At 39.0% G+C, this 11,782-nt stretch overlaps 1 pseudogene; it reads right to left on the bottom strand.

The window, feature by feature from the left end:
• Positions 1-4,314: 4,314 nt before the first annotated feature.
• LOC100957490 lies at positions 4,315-6,330 on the bottom strand (annotated as a pseudogene).
• Positions 6,331-11,782: the final 5,452 nt, after the last annotated feature.

Raw genomic sequence — 11,782 nt, 5'->3', positions numbered from 1 at the left:
AGTCTGCCTACTGTGAAAGGTCATCCACTTTAGTCTTCTGCCTTCACTCAGGACCGCATCCAACTCACCCCTGGAAAGTAAGAATAAATTTTATTTTCAAAAAACATCTTAGCAAAGACTTAGCATTGTCCCAGAGTAACCAACTCCTCTACCTCTGACAATAAGTCTAGAAAATACAAGCCTTATATTCTAGAAATGGATGTTTGGATAGAACTAAGAATTGGGACTATCCGTCCCTATCTTTTATTCACAATTCTGTTTCCTAATTATCAAACCCAATTTGAAATAAATAGGAAATAATTCCCCAAATGCTGTACTTTTACTCATATATTTTTGGAAAATTTCATGTTTTCTCAGTTTGTAAAACCCTTGTTACTAATATAGTCCTGTCCACCTAAATCTGTAAAAATAATCTTAAATTTTAAATGAATACTACCACTTTAAGAATGTAACTTCAACAATCATGACTGGGTTTTAAGGGGATCATTCTGCCTCTGGTATGGAGAAAACATAAAGGGCAGGCTAGGAGCCAGAGACCCCTCTGAGGCTGTGTGGTGATCTAGCTGAGAATGATGAGGGCTGGCCTGGATGTGCGGTGTTTGATGGAGGACAGGGGGATGGTGGGAAGACAGTCAGAACAGGACACATGGTAGACCCCTTCTGTCTGCATTTTTTCATGTGTTACATTACTCTTTAGTGGAAACAAAAACATCTTCTTATCATTCTGTCTGGCAGTACATTATTTTTATTTAGTGCTTCAGAAGAAGGAAAGAATTCTTGCTTTCTGAATACCCATTAGGTCTTTTGACTCCTTTTCCATCTGTACCCACTTAGCAATTTCTTTTCTTTTTTTTTTTTTTTTCTTTTTGAGACAGTCTCAAGCTGTCACCTTGGGTAGAGGGCCACTGCATCACAGCTCACAGCAACCTCTAACTCCTGGTCTTAAGCAATTCTCTTGCCTCAGCCTCCCAAGTAGCCGGGAATACAGGCGCCAGCCATAATGCCTGGCTATTTTTTGGTTGTAGTTGACATTGTTGTTTGGCAGGACCAGGCTGGATTTGAACCCACCAGCTCTGGTGTATGTGGCTAGTGCCTTAGCCACTTGAGCTACAGGTGCTGAGCCCCACTTAGCAATTTCAAACATTTTGTGATCTTACATATTTGTATACTGAGGGCTCTAGATTTTCTATCTCTAGATTTGAAGGGTGCATGTGGGAAGACCTAAGGGAGGAGTCATGTCTTGATGTGCTTGCTTTGGTTAGTAATGATTTTATAAGTTTGAAACTAATACTCAATTATTGTTAGTAGATTAGAAATATTATTAGGAATAGAGAAGAAAGTCTAGACAAAGGGAGACAATTATGAGGGTTTTAATTTGAGCTGATTTTCTGGGCTCAGAGCACAAAGTGTGAGGTCCTGTCACTTTAATGTTTCTGCAGCCTAGCATGTTGTATACCCCCTCTCCCCTTGCAGCTGTGGCACAGCAGCTGGCTGGAGGCTTTGAAACTGCTTTCTGCCAAGGCAAGGCTGTTTGCTCTCATGCAGTGGTTTTTGGGAGTGAAGAATGTGAATTCTTTAAATTTTGTCCAACTCAGGACGACTTGTTCCAGACCAGACGAGAAGAAAGATCTCTTCTTTTGTCACCTTGATTGGGCCAGAGGAGTCTATCTGGACACAAGGCTGTCAGAATATTAAAACATCACATCTGTGGTGTGTGACTGTGTGTCAGCTAGAATTTGGTCCTTGAATTGGCCTCTGATTGGCTTCCTTATCAAGACTTTGTTTACATTAAGACCATTATAGTTCAAAGCAATAAAAAGTAACAAGTAAATCCTTGTAATCAGCTATAGAGTTAGTCTAGTTAGTAGGAATGCAAGTGCCACAAGAACTTTGGTGGGATTGTTTGCCTTGCTTTCATGAGATTTATGACTATAACACTGATGTATGAAATAAATCCAGAGCTACCCTGACACTTGGGGTAGTATACTGGAAGCTTCATGAAGAAGTATGTGATGCCTCCCTAACCCCGCTGCTCTTAAAACTCTTTGTCTGTGTCTATTATTTCTCTATATTAATATTCTATAACTCTTACTAATAATTTTCTTTGGTTTCCTTGCACCACTAGGCCACAGGGAAGTAAACCCACCATGTGTAGTGGCTGGTCCGAGACATAGATCCTATCTCTTCCCTGAACTCCAAGGGTATATGCACAGCTGTCCACTCAACTTCTCTGCCTACATGCCTAATTGGCATCTTAACAAATTAAAATCCACAATCCTCCCCCCAACCGGCTTCCTAATCAGTGTTCCTCTCAGTCACTGACATCTCCATTCTTAGGAGCACAGGTCAAAAATCTCCAGTCTCCTGATTCCTCGCTTTCTTCCACATACTTCTTTTAGTCAGTCAGAAAGTCTTAAGTTTACCCTCAAGATATGTCCAAGGGCATGTATTCTTTCCAGTTATTATGAGCTATATTAGTCAAACCAAACCAACCCTAGCAACTATACATTTGGGACAAAATATCTTAAAAATATAAGGAAACACCCCCCCCCAAAAAAAGAAGAGAAAAATTATAACCCACAAGGAAAACAACCTATCTTTTCCTGGCGGACACATGCCTATTCCAGAACAGTTTCCTCAGTAATTTCACGGGGATATAACACAAAAAAAAAACCTCTCCCCAGTTTGGGAACTTAAATGATTGGGACTTTAAAGGGCCCACAGGGTAAGGCCGACCCAGAAATAGATTATTTCTCATATGCAATTACATCTAATTCTTATTCTGAGTTATCTAGTGAATTTTAAGCTTTGAACTTGATTTAAGGAGGTGCCAAACTGATCAGCATGTCCATGCCTAGCAGAAACAATTATAAATTCTATCTGGATGAAGTTTCTTTAATTAAAGCCCTTAAGTTACCCCTCCAATTTTTTTCAAACATAAGAGCCAGTCAAAGATAACCAGTCATGGAGGAGGCTAGACTACACAAGAAAGAACCAGTAGATGCAACAGAGATTAGAGATTTATAAGGCTTAGGAACAGGAATTACCAGAGTCTATATGGTAATCATGCTTACTATGTTGGAATAAATAAAAGACAAACAGAAGATCTCTGCAGAAACAGAAAAAGATTTTAAAAAAATGACAAGGTGGACTTAAAAATAGAATTTTATAGAAATAAAAACATGATAAAATTTAAACTTCAGAGATGGGCCCAAAAAAGATTAGATACAAATAGAAGAGAATTTGCAAACAAGAAGATAAATCAGAAAAACTTAAAACAGAAGGCAGCATGGAGAAACAAAATGATCAAAAAGCAAAATTCAGGTCATTGTGAAAGTAAAATCTGCATGGATGGAAACAAATGAAGCCTTCCTGGCAACACTGATAAGCCAATCAAGCTGAAACTAGTGCTGTCAACTATGTTTCTTAGAAGTGAAATAATGGACCACAACAAAGTCTATCTCAAAACTTTCAATGTGACCAACATGCAGAGGTAGCCAGTGGGGTATGGCAGGGTCAAGCGCTTTCTATCACCAGCCTCATCCCACCAGCACCCAGGAGCACTTTGACTGCCTATGGGAAACTGTTAAACGGCTACAATGCAGAAGTACCCAACCATGAGAACCCAAGAATGGTTGGAGCTGATGTACTGGATAGACATATAGTTCCCTCTTGTCGGGAGCCAAATGACGCCAGATGGCCGCCCATCCCCACCGTCTAGAGTATGCTAACTTTTATCAGATAAGGAGCTGCTTTTCCCTTATCAGACAAGGAGCTGTTCTTCCCAGAAAAGCCATAAAATGTTTCAGACACATCGTTTACATTCCCAGCAGGAGATTGATGCAAGCTCTACCTCCCGCATTCCTTTGCCCCACCCCTTGTCTTCTCTGAGTGCTTTAAAACTGACCTGTTACCTCCATTAAAACGGGCCTTGACAAGAAATCTGCTTGGTCTCAATTTCTCTTTCCCGCCCATTCTCTTTACAGGCTGGGTCCCCCTTGCCCCACGAATAACCGTGTCCCGCAGGACGGGACACCCTCTGAAAAGTTGCACAGCCATAGAAGTCTTTGCACAGAATAGGAACGGCCTTCAACTGCAAATTGTCAAATATGGTTTATCCCAACAATGAAAGGTTGGTTTGACATCAGACAATGTAATGTTGGCATAAAGGAGAAAGACTGTGAGATCCAGAAAAATGTTTCTTGAATTTTTTTAGAAAATTTCAAATATTACCTTTATTAATATTTACATTTCATTCTGTAAACAAAGTTGGCAAAAATAACCTAAGAATTTTCATACATACTTGTAAAAATTTCAAGATATGATCCTTATCACTTCTGAAAAGTACACACTTTTTAAAGTCTGAAAGCCAGTAAATGTAAAAGTCAATGGGTAAGAGAAAAATATCACCAACAGATTATTTGAATTTTCTTCTTCCTAAGTATCTAAAACTATGTTCCTAAACATCTAAACTACTGTTTTCCATGTAGCTTATAAAACTCAAAAATTTGGATTTCTTTTCACTAGTCTGAAACAAGTCCAGTAAAGACTATATAGATGAACTGCAAAGTCTGTTTTCTTCCTGTGTAGTAAGAAATTCAGTTCTTTCCTTATCTAATTCAGTATTTAGTTCCAGATTTTTTTATTACATCCTATTAATATTTCCACTTTTTGATGGATTTTACCAGAAGATAAACTATCCATATTCTTGACATCACATTCATTGAGTTCCTCAGGAGGACTATGGGATAAAGTCTTCACCAGAATTGCTGGGTGTTCTTGTGAACTGTTACTGTTATCAGACCAGAACCATGACCATATATTGAATGAAGGTCCCTTCCCTTCAGATCCTTTGCTGGAAAAAAAGCATAGCATCTGACTTTTGTTTTGGTTGTGATGTGCTATTATTCATGTTGAAACTAGAAACAGATATAGATGTCTGTAGCCTACCTGAACAGCAATCTACTTTAGTTCTTCTGAGTCATAGTCACTCACAGTTTATATTATGCTCAGAAATGTCAGACTTGCATTCCTGATTATGTGGAGGTAGCTATGTAAAATTTGTCATTTCCTACCAGATTTAATATGGAACATTTATTAGTCATTTTCTCATTTGGTCCCTCAATTTATTTGAAGGGCAAGGGCTGAACTTTAAAATAAACACACACACACACAATAAAATAAAATAAACACAAATTTTTGTCCAGGTTTCTGGGTCTCTTTATACATAAAATTCTGCTCCATCATTTGCACATTATTTTCCCTGCACTCTTTCTGAGAAATAGATTGCAATTCTAGCTTTTCTTTTGGTTCAGTCTTCTTCAGGACATTTGCAGAAATGGGAGAAACTCAACACTGTATTTTTTTTTTCTTTTTGGTCTATCCCTTTCATATTCCATAAACTCAAAAACTAAAGATACAATGTCCTTAACAACTTGACACTGGTTACTCTGTGAGAAATTTCTGTTGCTGATTTAGGTGAATTTGAAGATCTTCATATTCAGTAGGCAACATTCATAATACCCCCCCCCTTTTTTTTTTGTCTCTTTCAACTAGAGTTGAATTCGGGTTTCACCACATTTATTACCTTACATTTAGATTCTTAGTTTAACCTGAGTTTGCTTCTGTATGCTAGATGGCTTATCTACATCAAAGGGACTGGAAGGCTTCTGAATAGAATAATTTATAGAAGGAATATTGGTCATCTGAAGATAAGATAACCTATAAAGTTGACTCATATCTTCCCCTTCACAAAAGTCTTTTTGAGTCTTCTTGTTTTTCACTCACCAATACCAACTCTTTTCCCCACATCTGTATCAGAAGTACTTGATTTCTTCAGTAAATACAACTCTTTTTTCTTTTGTTCTATGTAGTGTATGGTCCTTGATAGTCTTTTCAACTGATAATTTTCCTATGTTTAAACACTGTATCTAGTGACTTAAATGAACTTCCATGGTGGCTGGGATGAGGTGATGTGGTTTCTGCAGTATATGTAGATTCTGCATGTGGTACAGGAGAAATCTAATCCAAGGTTTGTGCAAATTTAGCTTCCTTTTTATTTGAAATCAGATAACTGAATATCTTTGCCAAGAAATTCTTCAACTCACCTTCCCAGATCCTTAATGTCCTTTGGCAGATTTTCAGATATGGTGACAGAAGGTAAGTCCAGGTAAAACACTTTTGCCCAATGTGGCTTATGTCTGAATTTTTCCGATCTGCTATCAGTTTTTAGGATTTCTAACTTGGTCTATATATATTTTTTCCATTTTTGACTTGGATTCCACCCTGGAAATGTCCTTTGCTGTGGATCCTTGTGGCTCTGGGGTTCATGGCAGCCACCTGGCACCTACATGCTGGGTCCCGAGAGTGTGTCACGCTGGGCGGCCACGAAAACAAGCCTCTGGACAGGGCAGTCGCTTCTTCTCTCCCACCGGCCACGGCCCCCACGCAGCAGAGGTGCAGATACTGCACAGTTTCCGTGGCCCCAAGGCGCAAAGCACCAAACAGGAGGCCACAACGCCAGAAAACTCGAAAACGGGTCACCAGGAAGCAGCGCCAACACGCGCGCCGCGCCTGCGCCCCGCCCGCCCCCTCACACGTCGCCCCCTCCCCTCGCAGGTCGCCCCCTCCCCTCACACGTCGCCCTCACCTACACGTCTCCCCCTCGCCTGGCTCGCCTCCCTCCGCCCTCGCACGCGGCGCCTTCCTCTCGCACGTCGCCCTCCCCCCCGCATACGGCCACCCCCTCCCCCTGCACGCTGCGCCCCGCCCCGTCCCGCCCCCTCGCGCGCCTAGCGCAGCCTTGCTCTCCCCAGAGAAAGGTCTTAATAAAATTCAGTATCTGTAATTACAAAAACTTTTAGTAAACCAGGAAAGAGAATCTTCCTAATCTGATGGAAAGTATCTATGAAGATCAAACTTGACAAATGCTAGAAGCGTATACTTTGAAATGAAGAACAGTACAAGCTCACCTACCAGTACCACTTCCATTTAACATTTTACTGGAAGTTCCAGCGAGAATAGAAAAGCTCCCCCAAATTACAAACGATACAGATTAGATGGGAAGAATTAGAGAAAGTTCCAAATAATGTAAAAATTATTGGAATTAATAAGTAAGCTTATCGTGGTTGCTGAAGATGAATATGCAAAAATCAGTTGCATGCGGACATCTTGTAGTGTCAAAAAACAATGAAGCACTTACAGACCAGTGGGAGCAATTCCAAGGCACACGGGGCGGCAGCTTGAAGAGGCTTCCACTGGCCAAAATTTGAGATAACTTGAACACTGAAAAGAATAATGATGGTAATTAACTGTATTTATTTTATGTTATTTTAGTACTGTAAAGTATTTAATACTTTAATATTTATTTTAAGTATTATTATTTAAGTATTAATTAATATTAAGTATTTAATGCTGTAAAGTATTTAATACTTTAATATTTATTTTATGTTATTAAATACTGTAAAATATTTAATAAATAAAACTCCATGAGTACAGTGTGTGTGTATGAGAGAGAGAGTAGATTTAATAAAGCTGGCTGTGAGACTCCCTGGGAAGTTACCAGGGTAGTGGCAGAATTTGCCCCTGTGTAGATCGTGCTAAACTCACCGGCAAATTGCCCTCAGAGACACTGCTGAAACTTGATGGGATGTGAACACTTCTGGGTATCCTCTGTGCCAGTGAGCATCAGAGGAGCAGGAAAAGAAGAAAATGCTGGAAATAGAAAGAGAGGTTCCTGGCTCCTGCAATGTCTCTCCTGCGAGCACCCTCCGCTAGCAAAGGTTTACACCCTAGGATCTGGCAAAGCAGAAATGTGTCCAGAGCCCAGCTCCAGTATCATAAATCTGAGCAAGAGTGAACTTGGAGCTGTGAGGCAGTCAATCAATCAATAAATGTATGTTTGTGTGTATGTGACACATGTATATTACACAGTTTTATATAATATGCTAATAAACTTAACTATAGTTAAACTACAGTTGAAAGCTTTAAATTTAATATATATTTTTTATGTGTATATTTGAAAACATGGATATATAAAGGAATGTTAAGGGTAGATTTAATGAAGAAACTTCTTAATAGATCAGAAAAAGAAATCTTTGAGTAATTTTCTTTGGGCAATGCCATTTTAACTCACTTTAACAAAAGTTCCTTATTTATAAAAGTGAAAAGTTTTTAATAATCATTTGTTATTGCCATACTCCTTCAAAATAATGCCTGTGATATTTCTTGCCTTTAGGAAATTATGACTTAGATTCATATCTAATTTTTTCTTACCCAAATTCAGGCTTAAATTCAGAATAATAAAAATACTAAGATGCTTACAAGCATAAACTATCATTGAGTGTTTTGGGAATTCATATGACTCAAAGGTTTATTCTTTCACCTTTCAGATTATAGCAATACTGAGGTTTGCTTCACATTCTCCAAATTTTAGATGAGTTTTAACGTTGGACAAATGTATTTCAGTGACCAGGGTTCTCTGAAGTTAGAGAAATACACTCTTGTTCAAGCACGGTTATTGGCACAATAACTGTCTATAAAAAGTAGAAAAGGGTAGTCTCTTTAATAAACCATTAAAAAATAGCTGGATATCCATATGGAAAAAATTAACCTGCCACCACCTCACCCACCTATAAAAGTTAATTATAGATATAAATGTAAAAGGCAAACCATAAAACTCTAGCAAATAATACTGGAGAAGTTTTCCATAATCTTGGACATATCAAGGGAGAAAACTCATAAGTTGGACCACCATGAAATTAAGAGTTTATCAAAGATACCATGAGGAGAATGAAAAGGGAAAACATAGAGCAGGAGAAGAAATTTTTAGTAAAAGTAACCGACACAGGACTTGTTTGCAGGCTACCACAAATCAACGAGAAAAAGACAACCCAACAGAAAAAGGGCAAATGACTTAAACAGGTACTTCTCAACCCAGGAAATGCAAACATTAAGTAAATATGTATATGCAAACCTCATTAGTAATCGGGTAAATGCAAATTAAAATAACACTGAGATATCACTACACAAGCACAGAATAGCTAAAATGTGAAAGACTGACAGTAACAAGTGCTGGCAAAGATGTGAAACAACTAACCTTTCGTAACTTGCAGCCACTTTCAAAAATGGTTCTGGCTTCTCTACTAAAGTTGAAAATACCCAACCACATGACCCAGCAAGTTGTGTTCTGATATACATATACACATACACATATAATCCAAATGCTATATATGCAAGAGTAATGTTTATACCAATAGATAAGTAAAAGAATGTTGACAGCAGCCTTATTAGAAGTAGCTGGAAAATGTAGACAAATCCTCGATTTGCAATGGACTTTAATAATTGTGACCTATTTACTCAATTTAATATTATACAAGCATATCATTGAACAAAAAGAGGGTATATATAAAATACTGCATGCCTTAACCTTAAATATCACAAAATAGGCAATGCCAAACCTCATGCTTAGGTAGAAAAATTATTTTTTAAAATAGGAAAGAAGTGATTTATCAAAAAGATCAGGAGTGTGGTTATCCTTGGGGCACATGATAGACTTTTGGGAGATGTGAACTCTCCCTTTGACCTGGGAGTACCACTGTTTACATCACTCTGAATGTATGTTCTATTTCACTATCCAAATGGATTATTAAAGTATTTTTAAGTCTTGTGTACATTATTTGACCTCTTTAAACTTCAGTTTCTCCATAATATGTAAAATAGAATATCTGTTGTACTGTAATAATTAAAGATTCCGAATGCTCAGATATCTCTATACAAAGTGTTTTTCCGTTTCCCCCTCAACGTCCAAACAACTGATTCTTCCTCATTAGAAATGGGGCAGATACTTTGGGGGATTCACAGGAGCAAGAAAGATTCTCAGTACTATCTCCCTCCCCAACTAGAAATAGCAAAAATTAGGTTCTTTTAAGTAGAGACCTACGTCCATCTCCACTGTCGTTCTTTTAGGCCCTTAGACGTAGAGGGAGGGGTAGTGGCCGACTGAGAGAACACAGGGTGGTGGGGAATAAAATAGGGACAAACGCCCAAACTCTATGTTCTTGAAACATAAGGGATGTTTCGGGCAGAAAACATGGTACACAGTATGAGATGGAACCGTGGAGACCCAGGCAGCCTGCAAAGGCCAGGTCAGTCCCACCTGAGGGAAGACGCAACAAGTGACTTCCACCTGCAGCGCTAAATAGATCGCAGCCTGGGATGGGGGCGGGGGAATTCTCCCGGCCCACCACTGTTTCCGCCAGAAGTCCCACCCACAGCAGGTGGGACTGGAGGCTCCTCTACCACCTCTGCCGGCTATCCAACCCAGGGGGATCTACGCAGGAATTTCACCTACACTGTGGTTTGGGAACTTTGATGGTAAAAACTAACCACCATATTTAACAGGGTTGATAAGGAAAATACTTTCCACGTTCCAAACCTCTCTACACACTGATTTATATGAAATTAATGTAATTCATGATGGCTCCTTCTGAAAACATATGGAACTATTAACTAAAACCCAAGTAAAGTATACTCAGTAAAAAGACCTAGTGAAGATAAAAACAATGTTAAGAGAGGATAGTAAACGTTATCAGGCGACTGGGATAAACTGGTTACCTGTAATTGAAGATGAGGTCTCCTGCCAAGATTCCTAGCAGTTCAGTGTGGCAGAAGGACCACCTTCTGTCATTTCCCTACAGGCCAGTGCCTGGAGGATTGGCTGCAAAGAGACAGCCTGCTGCCAAGCAACCCAAGGGATACACATCTGTAAAAGTGGTAGGATTACATTAAGGTCATTTTTAATTCTAGAATGTTGTGATTCATCCTTAATTCACTGATCAATATTTTAAAATGTCCCAGTTTGTTGTGAGAAACTATTTTTCCTGGTACTGATTTATGAAAGGAATTTGTCACAAAGTTCTTTATATCAGGCACAATGAGTAACTCAACTGACAATGTGCTTTCTATAATTTGGCAAGAGACACAGACTGCACATTTAGCAAGCTTTCCTTGTATCTTCCCTCTGTAAAACTTGAGAACAAGAAATTGAGAAAAGCTCAGGGCTTCGTAAAGTTTATTCCATCAGTACCGTAAGATGCAACTTGAAAATTAAAAACGAACAAGTAAAAAATACTTTCTGGTATCACATAAGGAAAAAAATTACAATATACATTAGCTTATCAAGGCACAGTAAAGATAAACAGTAAAGACTCTTTAAAGTCCAGGGCTTCTCAAAACTTTATTTGTATTACACTAATTAATACCTAATGTAACTCATGTTAAAGGACTCACTTTAGAAAATGTCCATGCTTCATTTCTCTTTTCTTGCTTCCAGTAAAAATATGCAAGAGATTTGAGCATAAATGTTACCTCCATCTCACCTCCCCCTCCAATGAGGCTCTTGGTTTCTCCATTCCAGCAATAACCCTCATGCTCTCAACCCCTTGGACTCACATCTGCCCACCTTCCTCAACCTACTAGATGAATTCAGCAGATGGCTGCTCCTATAATTGTGTTTTCTGGTGTCTTCTTCCATCCTTCCCAGCCTCCTCTCCAGACTTCAAAATGGGGCCATTCCTCTGTACACTAGGTCTTGTCTCTTCTTCTTCTTCTTCTTCCTTCTTCCTTCTTCCTCTTCCTCTTCTTCCTTCTTCCTTCTTCCTTCTTCTTCTTCTTCTTCTTTTCTTCTCCTCCTTCTCCTCCTTCTCCTCCTCCTCCTTCTCCTTCTTCCTTCTTCCTCTCTCTCTCTCCTCCTTCCCCACAGTATAAAATGCCACCTTTGTGC

This window comes from Otolemur garnettii, unplaced genomic scaffold, assembly GCF_000181295.1.
Source record: "Otolemur garnettii isolate 467f Iridium unplaced genomic scaffold, OtoGar3 scaffold00182, whole genome shotgun sequence".
NCBI lineage: Eukaryota > Metazoa > Chordata > Mammalia > Primates > Galagidae > Otolemur > Otolemur garnettii.
Note: the sequence above shows the minus strand (reverse complement) of the source record. Positions and strands in the feature narration are given on the sequence as shown.